Here is a 12,462-nt window from a genome sequence, read left to right on the forward strand (position 1 = left end):
GTTCTAATTGCAATGCATCTAAGCACAGAATCAGAAACTTGGGAGCAGTGCAGGAAACTGACAGGGAAATAAGAGATCAACCATGGATGGTGGAATTAACATAGGATTGGGAAATCTATTCAGTCCTTCATGTCTGTGTTATCATTCAGGTAGACCATGTATGGTGTGCATATTACCTCCAACTGCTGTACCTATTTTAGCTCTATATCTCTAAATGCTATTGATCCCTAGAAATACATCTTATATTTGATAACATTTCTGTGAAAGGCCTTGGGCATTTTTGTTCCATCAAAGTCTCCTTGTAGATGTTGTTTCAGATTCAAAGTTAGATAGCCCAAAATAATTTCCTAATTAAGGAACGCAAGTTGTTTATTCAGGAAGACACAAATTAAATAGTTTGCCATCAGTTAATCAGCAGATTGAGGTTAGAATGAACCTCTGGAGTAATGTGCACATTTCTGTTCTTAAAACAAGGAAGGATTTATCTGCTTCTGAACCAATGCAATTACAGACTCACTTGGTTATTTTGGATTGAAGGGTTTGTCCTCTGAAGGGAGATTGAAGCAAGACTTGGCATAATCAATGCAAAATTTAGAAGAGAGAGATTAAAACCTCATTGCAACAAAATGAACAAGATAGATCTATCTTTCTCTTGCTGAAGAGTATAAAACTAATGGTTGCAGACTTAATAAAGAATAAATTATTCAAGAAAGATGTTCCTGTAATCTTTTGGAATTCCCTACCCCAGATCATTGTAGATATGAAATCAATGAATATATTCATTACTAGGAATGATATTAAGAAGTTAAGGTATAGGGTAAAGGTGGTAAAGCAGACATGCAAAAGGATTGAACCAGATTTGAGGGACTGTGTGCGCTTTCCAGAATTTTATTCCTTGTGTCTGAAAAGAATAAAATGATGATGCCATAACCTAGGAGGATATAATGAGTCCATACTTGGTCACAGATGCTGAATTGCTGAGTTGTATTTCTACAGCTTTAACCATATAACAATCACAGTATGGAAACAGGCCGTCTCAGCCCCTCTAGTCCACATCTATTTAAGTGATTTCCTCCAGTCCCACCTACCTGCTCCCTGACCATAACCTTCCAATCCCCTCACATCCATGCACTTATCCAACCTTCTCTTAAATCAGAAAATTGACCCTGCTGCAACCAGCTCTTGAGGAAGGTCATTCCACTCAGCCACCACTCTCTGAGTGAAGAAGCCCCCTCTCATTGTTACTTCCAAACCTTTGCCCCCTAACCTTTAACATATGACCCCTCATTCCAATCTCACCTACCCGCAAGGAGAAGAGCCTATTCATATCTACTCTATCTATCCCCCTCATAATTTTAAATACCTCTATCAAATGCCCCCTCAACCTTCTACACTCCAATGAACAATGTCCCATTATACTCAATCTTTCTTTGTATTCGAGATACTGCATTCGAGGCAACATTTTAGTAAATCTTATCTGCACCCTCTCTACCTTAATGATATCCTTCCTATAATTTGGGGACCAGAACTGCACACCGTATTCCAAATTTGGCCTCACAAATGCCTTGAACAATCTCAACATCACCTCTCAGCTCCTATATTCTATGCTTTGATTTATAAAGGCCAGCATACCAAAAACCATCTCTACCACTCTATCCACATGAGATTTCACTTTCAACAAATGATGAACCATTATTCCAAGATCTCTCTGTTCCTCTGCACTCCTCAGTGCCCTCCCCTTCACTGCATAAGTCCTGTTTTGTTTATTCTTCCCAAAATGAAGCACTTCACACATCAGTATTAAACTCCATCTGCCATCCTTTAGCCCACTCTTCTAAGCAGTCCAAATTCTTCTGCAGTCCCTGAAAACCATCTTCACTATCTACATCTCCCCCTATTTTTATATCGTCCGCATACTTACTTATCCAATTTAACACTCCATCATCCAAATCATTAATGTAAATGACAAACAGACAAACAACAAGGGACCCAACACCGATCCCTGAGGCACACTGCTCGTCACCAGCTTCCATTCTGACAGATAGTTATCCACATTGACTCTCTGGCAACTTCCTTCTAGCCACCATTGAATCCATAGGCATACTCTCCTTTGTGATTTTCTGATGACATTATGTCATCCCCTTCATATAATATACAGTCTCTTGTGATTGCTGCAGCAATAAAGTTAGCTTAATATGGGTTAACAGTTCTAAGAGTGTGGTTGGTAACTTTGGCACTCATGCCACTCAAACAGTAACACAGCAGCAGCAGGTGTGGAGCTTGTGCTTTGAACGATCTTGATATTTCCTCCGCACACTCTGCTTCTCAGTGGGTTGATCCTGGTTAATTTCTAAGATCACCTGTTATTATTCCCTGTGCCTTCAAAGACAAACATTGTGTGGAAAAGGCAGTCTTCAGATCCATTTGTAAATACTGACATTTAGAAATTATTCATGATGTCTTCCAAAACACATCATGAGATTACAATTACAGAAAATATCAAAGAGAATGTGACCAGTTTCTAAAATAGGTTCCAGGAAAACAGAGTCAGTGAGATCCCCTAGGGTTTCTTTAGCTCCTTCATCTCTCATTTCCCTAGAATATATTATAGAAACCATTCAAATACTTTTTTTTGTTTTGCACTGCAGTTATCTCATGAAGTGCTTTGGCCTCCAATCAATTTCTTTATCACTTTTACCCTTGTTGTTTAAATTGCCTGATTAAATACATAATTTATTTCTTATATGCTTCTCCTCTGTCTAAATTGACTATCTGACTTTGTACCATTGTACTTCATGGCCAATGTTCCCTCTAATTTTTAGTAGTCAATGTCCACAAAAATCTTATACTGTCTTCCTTTTTGATTGCTACAAGGCTTTGAGCCCATTGTCTATTTTATCATTTTCTCAAGGTGGCCTTCGAAGGAGGCAGAAACCATACTTCATGAACAGTTATCGGTGGATCCTTGTATCTCAGTAGCTCCAATATTTTCTCCCACCCACTGGACTTAATACAGTAGGCCACAATCATATTCAGAAAATAGGATATAATTTGTGTAATTCCCACTAATATACTGAATAAACCTGATAAATTAAAATACCCAGATAGAATTGTGTTATTAACTTTCTGAGCTCTGGTTTGAGCATAAAAGATCCATCTATCTCCACTACCCAAATCTCCTTAGCTGATTTCCAAAATAGAATGGTATAACAAACTTCACAGTATAGATCTTCTACACTTGATCTCAAACTGCCATTTCAATATCTCAGTTATCATAGCCCCATCTTAATATTCTCTGACACTATGTCTTGCTTCAGAATGGCCTTTACTCTTGCAATTTTAGGTCTTTTTACTTTAAAAAGGAGAACCTATTGAAAGTTTATAATTGAATTCGATATTATGGTTAGCAGGAGAAATATTTGGAGGAAATCTTTGGATGATATTGCTGAGGAAAGGAAGAAATGAAAAAGAATGTGAGGAAGAAATTGTAAAGTTTAAATTCATTCCTGTGTTCACTCAGTCCGCACCTTAGACGAGGAGCCTGCACCATCTCACTGAACCTAAAATTCTCTTAATTCTTGCATCTTTCATTCAATCTCTGAGTGAGATTGACTCTGATGTCAAAAGAGAGTCCAAAATATGGGCCTGTGCTCATCTTGTGGGCAATTGAGAGGATTCACATTCATTCAGATATGTCTCAAAAGAAACACACAGATGGCAGCCATTTTTTCATTTTTACTGGTGTCTGCCCTTTGAAAGCTGTCCAGTTAGTTCCACACCCCATTAATCATTCGACATAACTACAGCATTTTAATTTTCAAAAGCATGTCCAAATTTCTTTACGTTTCTGTGGATGCTTGATTCTTCAGGCTGAGCATTCAATCTTGTATGTCCTGACACTAGTAGAGAAATGAAGAAAAACTTTTCAGTTTCTTTCACTGGTTAACATAAATCCGTGTCTTCTCATTATCAAATGTACTTCTCTGTATTTTAAATGGAGGTCTCATAATGTTATGTATCTCTGTTAATTCTTCAGGGTTCAGCTTCTTTGAACATCTAAAAAATGAGGCTTTCACCCCTTGCACTAAGTCAGTCAAATGTAATACACAAATATGCTGGAGAAACTCAGCAGGTTATGCAGCATCCATAGGAAGTAAAAGGTAACTAGTTTGAGGTCCTGACATCCTTACATAGTACACAGAGGACTGGAGTTCGGAGTTATATTGACACAGCTTCTGCTTTGGAGGTCCAGGAACCCAGAGCTGTAGGGAGTTTGCTTATCTCCTTCTGATTGCATAGATTTATCTGGAGTCTTCCACTTTCCGCCTGCATGCCTTTGACATGCAGGTTGGTCATTTAATTGGCCAGATAAATTGCCCCTGTGTGAAGGTGAGTCAGGGGATCTTAACAGGTAAGGAAGTGGGGCTGCATCATGGAAGTGCGAGAATAGATTACAGGAAAAATTAGTAGTGCAATGGGATTATTCTCTGACTCAATGGGCTGAATGGCCTACTTCTATATCATAAAGAAATATGGAGATAAGGAAGGGATGTTCCCAGTGACAGAGCTGTTACAGTTATACAGACTCATTATTAACAGATGCTGCTCATGCTCTGACTCACTCTTCAGCATCCTTGCATTTATTACTTTAGTGTAGTCTTCTTCTCCACAATTTCAACTCAATGCATTCCTTTAACCAAACCACTGAACCACTTTCATCAAACTTCAAATGAGCTTTTTCAACTTCCTTGTGTCCTGATTTATCATTTCTTCTGTAACAGCTCCATATCCCATCCCTCCTAAATTTCCCTGCCTTCCAACCAATTGTTTTTGGGTCCATTGCAGCAGATCTTTCAAAGCTATCCCATGGATTTGATCCCCTATTCCATAACACAATTGCCTAACAAATATGTTTCAGGTTCAGTTTTGAAATTCTCAGTTAACACTCAAGTACAGTTGCTTTTTGGATGTCAAACGTTTCTAGTATTCATTGGGTAAAGTGCCATCAGTCATCCTGGGGAACAACTAACCAACCCACTTGGAGACTCCAGAATACAAATTTCCTTCTATCCACTTTATTATCTTTTAAATTATTCACTGATCTATTCTTGCTCCTTTATAGTATTACTTTGGATTTATGACTTTCTCCCCTTTATGTAGTATAATGGAATGAGAATTTTCTGTCACAGCACAAACAGCCACTACTTAGTGGATGATATCTCTGGCACACTTAAGGAAAAGTTCAAAATTTACAATTTTCTTTCAACACAGTACTATAAGAAGCTTCTTTCTGCAGGTGGTATCTTATAGAAATTGAATGTGTCCCAGAATAGAGGCAACAAAGGGTTTAATCTGTTGCAAAGAATGCTCATTCACTTGTTACATTATAAAGGGATTTGATTTAGAAATTACATTTTGGATCATTTAATACATCAAGATATTATTGGTGAACATCTTCAGGCTTCAGGAGAATCAGGAACCTTCCTGAATGGTGAGCAAGTATACCTATGTGTTCTCTAGCTGCTTCCTGCACCATCAATCTTTCCCCATCCAATGAAGTAGAATTTCATGAGACGTTTGACAACTGGGTGCAGAAACTAGAGCTAGTGCCTCAATGCTCCAGGAACCTGGGTTCAATCCCGATATTGTTTGTGGAGTTTGGATATCCTTCTTGTGACTGGATGGGTTTCAGCTTTAGTAACACCTAGCCTAGGAAATGAGTTTGTGACTATCCACCTTATCTATGCCCCTCATTTTTAATAAATTTTGATAAGCTCACCCTTCAGTCTCCCTGGCTTTAGAGAATACAGTCCCAGTAAATCCAGTTTCTCCTTAGGTTAATGATAGGAAGAGTTGAGAGGAGCTGATGGGTAGGTCTAGGGAGATAAGCAGAAGGGAATGGGACGGATGAAATTTCTCCTCTGGGATTTGGCATGTGTCATTAATAATTGTCCTTCCTCTAATCAGTACTACACAATTCTAACCCACAGACTGGCTAGTGTGTGGTGGGAAGAAATCAGAGAAGATTGTTCACCTTTGAAATGGCATAGTAGTTAGCACTTCTGCCTCACAAGAGAGAACAAGGTTCAATCCTGACCTTGGGTAATACATTTGTGGAGTTTGTACATTCTTCCTGTGACTGCATGAATTTCCATCAGAATTGTTCCTACTATAGGTTGGCATCAGGAGAATAAGAAGGGGGCAGTAGATGGAGATGCAAGAAAATAACATGGAATTAGTCTGGATGGACTGGCATGAACATCAAGAGCTGATTTCAAGCTTCAAGACTATGAATGGAAGATGTTAGAAAAATGTCATTGATGCATTCAAAATCATTGATTAGAAAGAGAAATTGTTTCCACTGGCAGGTTGTTTGAGAAGCAGAAGACATATTTATGGTATATGTTGTAAGAACTACGACATGGAGGAACATATTTCACGTGGCATAATGATTCATACATCTAGAACGCGTGTAAGAAGCAGATACAATAGTAACTTTCTTAAAGGAATTGAAAAAGAATTGAAGAGGAAAAAGTGGCAGGGCCACGGAAAAAGAGCAAGTGAATGAGACTAATTGGACATCTCTCTCAAAGAGACAATTCAGGCACAAAGGATCAAGCAACCTCTTCTGTGATGTAGTATTGTATATTCATATCAGATCACTCGTCTGGGTGCTACTGGTACCATGTAACCCAGTACTACCTGCCGCATGGTCGGGTGGTCGGCAACTAAACTGGCTCCCCCACCAGGTTTGCCTGGTGTAGAGGGTGGCTAGACACCCTGCGGGATGAAAAACAAGACCTGTCAAAGAACGGATGAATCCTCTTGTAAGGTCAATGGCCATCTAGCAAACACCTGCCATGAAGCATGGAAAGGGCATCCCTTGAATCAAAGCTTGGTCTGGTCATTCACTGCCACAGATCTTCCCCCAACTGTCTTGGACCTCACCATGCCATTGGATACGGGAGGGGATGTCAAGAGGGTGGGTCTGGACCTGTGCAACCCCCCCCCCCCACTTACCTTTCTGAAGAGTGGGGTATAAGGTGTGGACGCTGCTGAGAACATCAAAGAGGCAAAAGAGGAAAGGCACAGGAAGGGCCACAACAGAGCTGCTGCCCCTCCAGGCCTCACCTGCCAAGTATGAGGTAAGCAGGGCCTATCAGGGATTAGCCTGTCCAGCCACTCCAGGACACAAATATCAAACCCCACAAACGGACTGAAAGGAACCATCATCATCCTATGGGATGGAGAGCCAGAAGAAGAAGATTGTATATATAACCCTAAAAATGGATAAGAAACCTACGTACCTGGTTGAGAGAACACAATCCCCAATCATGCCTAGAGAATGAACGAATCAATGACAAAAATAACAGACATATTCATCATTATAATTTATAGAATTATAATCACTTTAACAGAAAGTTATTGTGATGTGTAAATTCGACTTCCATTATCATTCCCTTTCCCTTCCCGAAGATTCAAGATTCAAGTTATTGTCATGTAATAAAGATAGTGCAATATAACACAAAATTTGTTTTCATCTGCCATAAGGCAGACGGGAATTGCCATCGGCAGAAATTACCTGAGGCACCTCTCACAGTCAGAGAAAGAGAAGCAAAAGAGAAACCCCTCAGAGTCACCGAGTGTCCATGGATTCGTCTCCAGCACTTCCACACCCCATGTAGCCACATAGAGTCCAGTTCAAACGATCAACATCCCGAGCTCCAGATCCAAACCTCTGACACAATCAGAAACCATTCAGCGCCCTTGACATCCTCTCATATCCCAGTTCTGATACCTGGTATTAGTTCAGCCAATCCTGAGCTAGTCTCCAGCAGTCCGCAACCTCATGTGAATCCCTTGACCACAGTTGCCAGCAGCCTACAGCCTGCTTGGACTCTTCGCCTTGAGTCTCCAAAGCCTGCTGCCTGTGTGTTTTTCTGCCTCAGAGCCTCTCACTGGTCCGCCATCATGGTCACCATCCCATGGGTCATCACCTCCGATTCTCCTTCTCAAATGGGGGGGTATGATAGTATGGGATCTTATCACCACTGTATATATTTACATATAGTGATAGTGATTGGCTAAGAGCTGTAGCCACACCTACTGGCAGGTCATAAAGGGTTGCTCTTAACCAGACCCAGGTCAGTCTGGACTGGTCGACCTTGAAGTACTATGCTCCAATCTTTTGTTAATAAAAGCCTTGGTTTGAGTCAACAAGTCTTTGAGTCATTCGACGTGCTACAGGGGGTTGCGGTGGTCTCCTTTTTTTCTGGTGCCCTGCACCAGTCCTCTATTTCCCCAGAGTCTGTATCCCCCCTGGTGGCTGCTGCCAATCATAGTCACCACCATCTTGGGTGCAGACCTCACAATTGCAGTATTTTTTAAAATGAAACCACTGTTTAAAGCTGTATGGAGCCAGTGGCAGTCGGACTGGGCAGTTAGACACCATGGGTGTGCTGTGACTCTGCTACCCATTCTCAGCGGTCCATACTAGTCACAGCGCTGCTGTTACAGCAGCTCTAGTAGCGCCACCATATGGTTGAAACAATTCTAAAAATGTTGGTCTAATATTTTTGGAAATTAGGGCAAGTCCAAAACATGTAATAAAGAGGCAGCGAATATTTTACATTTGTCTCAAAGTGAATTAATAGCAGAATAAATATGAGCAAGGTTGACTTTGGAGAAATGTACACAATGTAGCACTTTGAATTGAATAAGACTATGGCTAATGCACAATGATGAATCATAAATCAGGCCCAAAATTGAAGCCCATTCTTCTGAGAAAGAAATATTCAGATCATTCTCCCATTCAGCTTTAATTCCACTTAAATAAATTGCTTTCATATTCAATAATTTATAATATAAAGCAGGTATCATGTCCTTATGGGTAAATTGTAAGTCAAAGAGTTCATCGATAAGATTTGGGTCAGGAGGAGTAGGAAATGTTAAAAACTTAGAGTGAATAAAATGTCGAATTTGATAGTATCTGAAATAATGTTTATTTGATAGGTTAAATATCATCCCCAGTTGTTGAAGAGATATAAAATGTTGTTGTATAAAAAGATCTTTAAAACTATTAATAACTAAAAAATTCCATTTTCGAAAGCCGGCATCTAAAATAGCTGGTTGAAATAAATAATTAGATATTAGATATTATAGGGCTTGTAACTATAAATCCTATAAGTCAAAAAAATTCGACAGAATATATATTTTCTACCCTAGTAAAATTTAATTTTGGCCCAGCTTTTGTACATTGGATAAAACTTTAATATGCATCTCCAATTGGCTCAATTCATACCAATTCCCATCAATCCAAGCCTTTTAAACTACATCGAAACATGAGACAAGGCAGTCCTCTGAGACGATTGCTTTTTGACTTAATACTGGAACCACTTGCTATTGCTCTGCGGGCAAATTTACTGGCTTGTTTAGAGGAACTACTGAACATAGGTTATCTCTTTAAGCAGATGACCTTTTATTGTTCATTTCCAACCCCAAGTTATCCATACTGTTAGGTCTGCTTTGTTCATGAATGAGTGAGACAAACACCAGGCTGAGTCGAAATCAGGGTTCTTTGTTCTTTATTACCGGATTGTAACACTTGCGACTAAACATGTTAGTCGGAGAATGCATTCTGCCGTTATCAGCAAAATGGTGATTTTTTATACCCTTGGATATGTGCTTAGAACATCATCATATCATTACTTGTCCAATGACTAAAACTGTTGCTATCCTTTCCCTGCTAGCTTCCTGCCTCTCAATCCATCAATGTCTCTCTTATCTTGTAAGTACAAGGATGCATTTACATCTTGTTACAGCCCTGTACAGGGCAGGGTAACTCCTTACACATTCCCATCTCATGATGTTTTACCTTACAATACTGAATATACTGTCATTCCTTTCCCGTTTTAGCAGATTTGCTGGTTATAAGATCAATCTTTATAAGTCTGAATTACTACCACTGAAGGGTGTATCAGAACTTTATTCTAAATATCCATTCAAAATAGTGAATGAACAATTTAAATATTTAAGCATTATCATAATTAAGAACTTTAAAAATCTTTTAAAGGAAATCTTTGCACTTTTAGTCAACCAAACCAAATCAATTCTTACAGGATGGTCACCACTGTCATTGACTTGATTGGTCATATTAATTCAAATGATTAAAATCATTATTCTACCAAAATATTTATATCTCTTTCAATCACTATTATTATTTATTCCTAAGTCTTTTTTTGACAGTTTCAAATCAATTATTATGTCATATATATCTGGGAAAACAAGAAACCTATATAGAATAAAAGGTATCCTCAGAACACTAGAAATGATGGGGGATTAGCCCTTCCTAATTTCCATTTTTACTACTGGGCTATAAACAAAAGAAATATGTTACTTTTGTTGTAATGTGAAAAGACAGATGAATATCCTAACTGGATTGAGATGGAGTTTAATTCCCTCAGAAGTATCTTGTTATGGTGGGGGGGTATTGGGGTCATCTTTACCTATCTCTATTCAAAAATTGACAAAGAACTTAATAATGACACATGGATTGAAGATCTGGAATCAATTCAGAATTTTTTTTCGGACATATATCAAGATTTAAGATTCCTTTATTGTCATGTAATAGAACAGAACGTGTAACATTACATGAAAATGCTTTCTGACTGCCGTAAAGCAAACAAAAAAAAATTGCCATTATTGTCACCTGATTCCCCTTACAGTATGAGAGAAAGAGAAGAAAAAGAGAGTCCTTTTGGAGTCACTGGGTGTCCATGGATTTGCCTTCAGCGATTCTGCAGCCTCTGCAGCCACACAGACTCCAGTTCGATCCATCAGCAATCCAAGCTCCAGATCCAAATCTCCGACACGATCAAGAAGCCTTCAGCACCCGAGGCCTATCAAAGCCTTCTTGCTCTCAGCACCCTCTCAAATTCTTCTCCGATACCTAGTTCCAATAAAGCAATCTCCAGCAGCCTGCAGTCTGCAGCCCAAGTGGTTCCCCTGCATGCAAACCACTTGCAACCTGTGTGGGACCCACAGTTGCTGAGCCCCACATTGGTTCACTCTCATGGTTATCTTCGCTACTTCTCCTTCTCAATGAGGGATGTCCTCCCCATTTCTGCTACCCTGCGCTGGTCCACTGTTCCCATGGAGTCTGCAATCCCTCGTGGCCGTGGATGAGCACAGATGCCGCCATCTTGGAGGATTTTATTTTTAAAAATTTGTTGCCTCTTCTAACGTGCTGCTTAATGCCTGCATTCGGACTGGATGACTGAACCCTTCAGAGTAGTGCTGTGTCTCTGTTCTCTGCTCTCCCTGGTCTACACCAGCAGCACTGCTGCCAATTTAAAACATTTTTTAAAATATATAAATTCTGTAATAAATCTGTGACATGGGCCTTGGTCTTCAATTAGTCTTTCCTTCTCCATTTCCACAAATTTAAATGAGCAACTCTATATAGTGATCTTTCTCTCAGACTCATCTCAGGCTTATTTAAGTTAAAATATGGACAGTGGTCAAATAGCCAAATGAGTCCAGTTATAAGTTTTGTGTAGATCTAAGGCCAATGCATATCTTCGCATTATCAACAAAACATTCAAAATGTGCCAGCACTTTTAGCAGGCCATTTATAAAGATGGAAAAGGGTAATGGGTCTGACATTGAGCCCTGGGGGACTCCACGTAACCAATTACTGAAGTTCTCCCTTACTCTACATAAACAGTTTCCTTCTCAACCTGGTTATTAATTAATTGGAACATAAAAATCTAAAAAAAATTCTAGAGGTTGGAACTGTAACAAAAAAAATGATGCTAGAAATACTCAGCAGGTTTATGTGAAAGGTTATCAACCAGAAACATTAACTGTTTCTTCAGCAAACGCAACATTTATTTTTAATTAACTGCAGGTCCATCTTTTGTTCACTTTGGACTTTTGTAACATTTTCAAGCATTTCAAGTTGCCCCATATCAAAACTATATTGGACCCACTGTTTTTCACTCCAATGCCAGATCATTGCACATGGAAGATGAAATATTGTTATCACATGGCACATTTTGTTTGAATATGTTGATGATGGTTGTAAGGTTGAGAACACCGTCTTGCCATTCAATGAATGCATGATAATTAAAATTTATTTCCATAGATATTATTTCCATTGTGAAATTGTCAAAAATCCTATCAATAAACAGAAGAGAAATGGAGCAACAATTGGAAATTCCCAGGATTAATTTTCAAAATTCAGATTTAAAGTTTATGTATTCTTTGTTAAAAAAGGTAAGATTCACGCATCAGTAGTATCTTCCTCCAGACTCTTTTGTGTAGTCTTCCAAAGGTGCTATTTGCCTTGGCGAGTCTGTTGTCTATCTCACAAAGATTAGCGTATACAGAGCCGTTGTCATACCCACACTCCTGTTCGGCTCCGAATCATGGGTCCTCTACCGGCATCACCTACGGCTCCTA

The sequence above is a fragment of the Narcine bancroftii genome, chromosome 8 (genome assembly GCF_036971445.1).
Source record: "Narcine bancroftii isolate sNarBan1 chromosome 8, sNarBan1.hap1, whole genome shotgun sequence".
NCBI classification, from domain to species: domain Eukaryota; kingdom Metazoa; phylum Chordata; class Chondrichthyes; order Torpediniformes; family Narcinidae; genus Narcine; species Narcine bancroftii.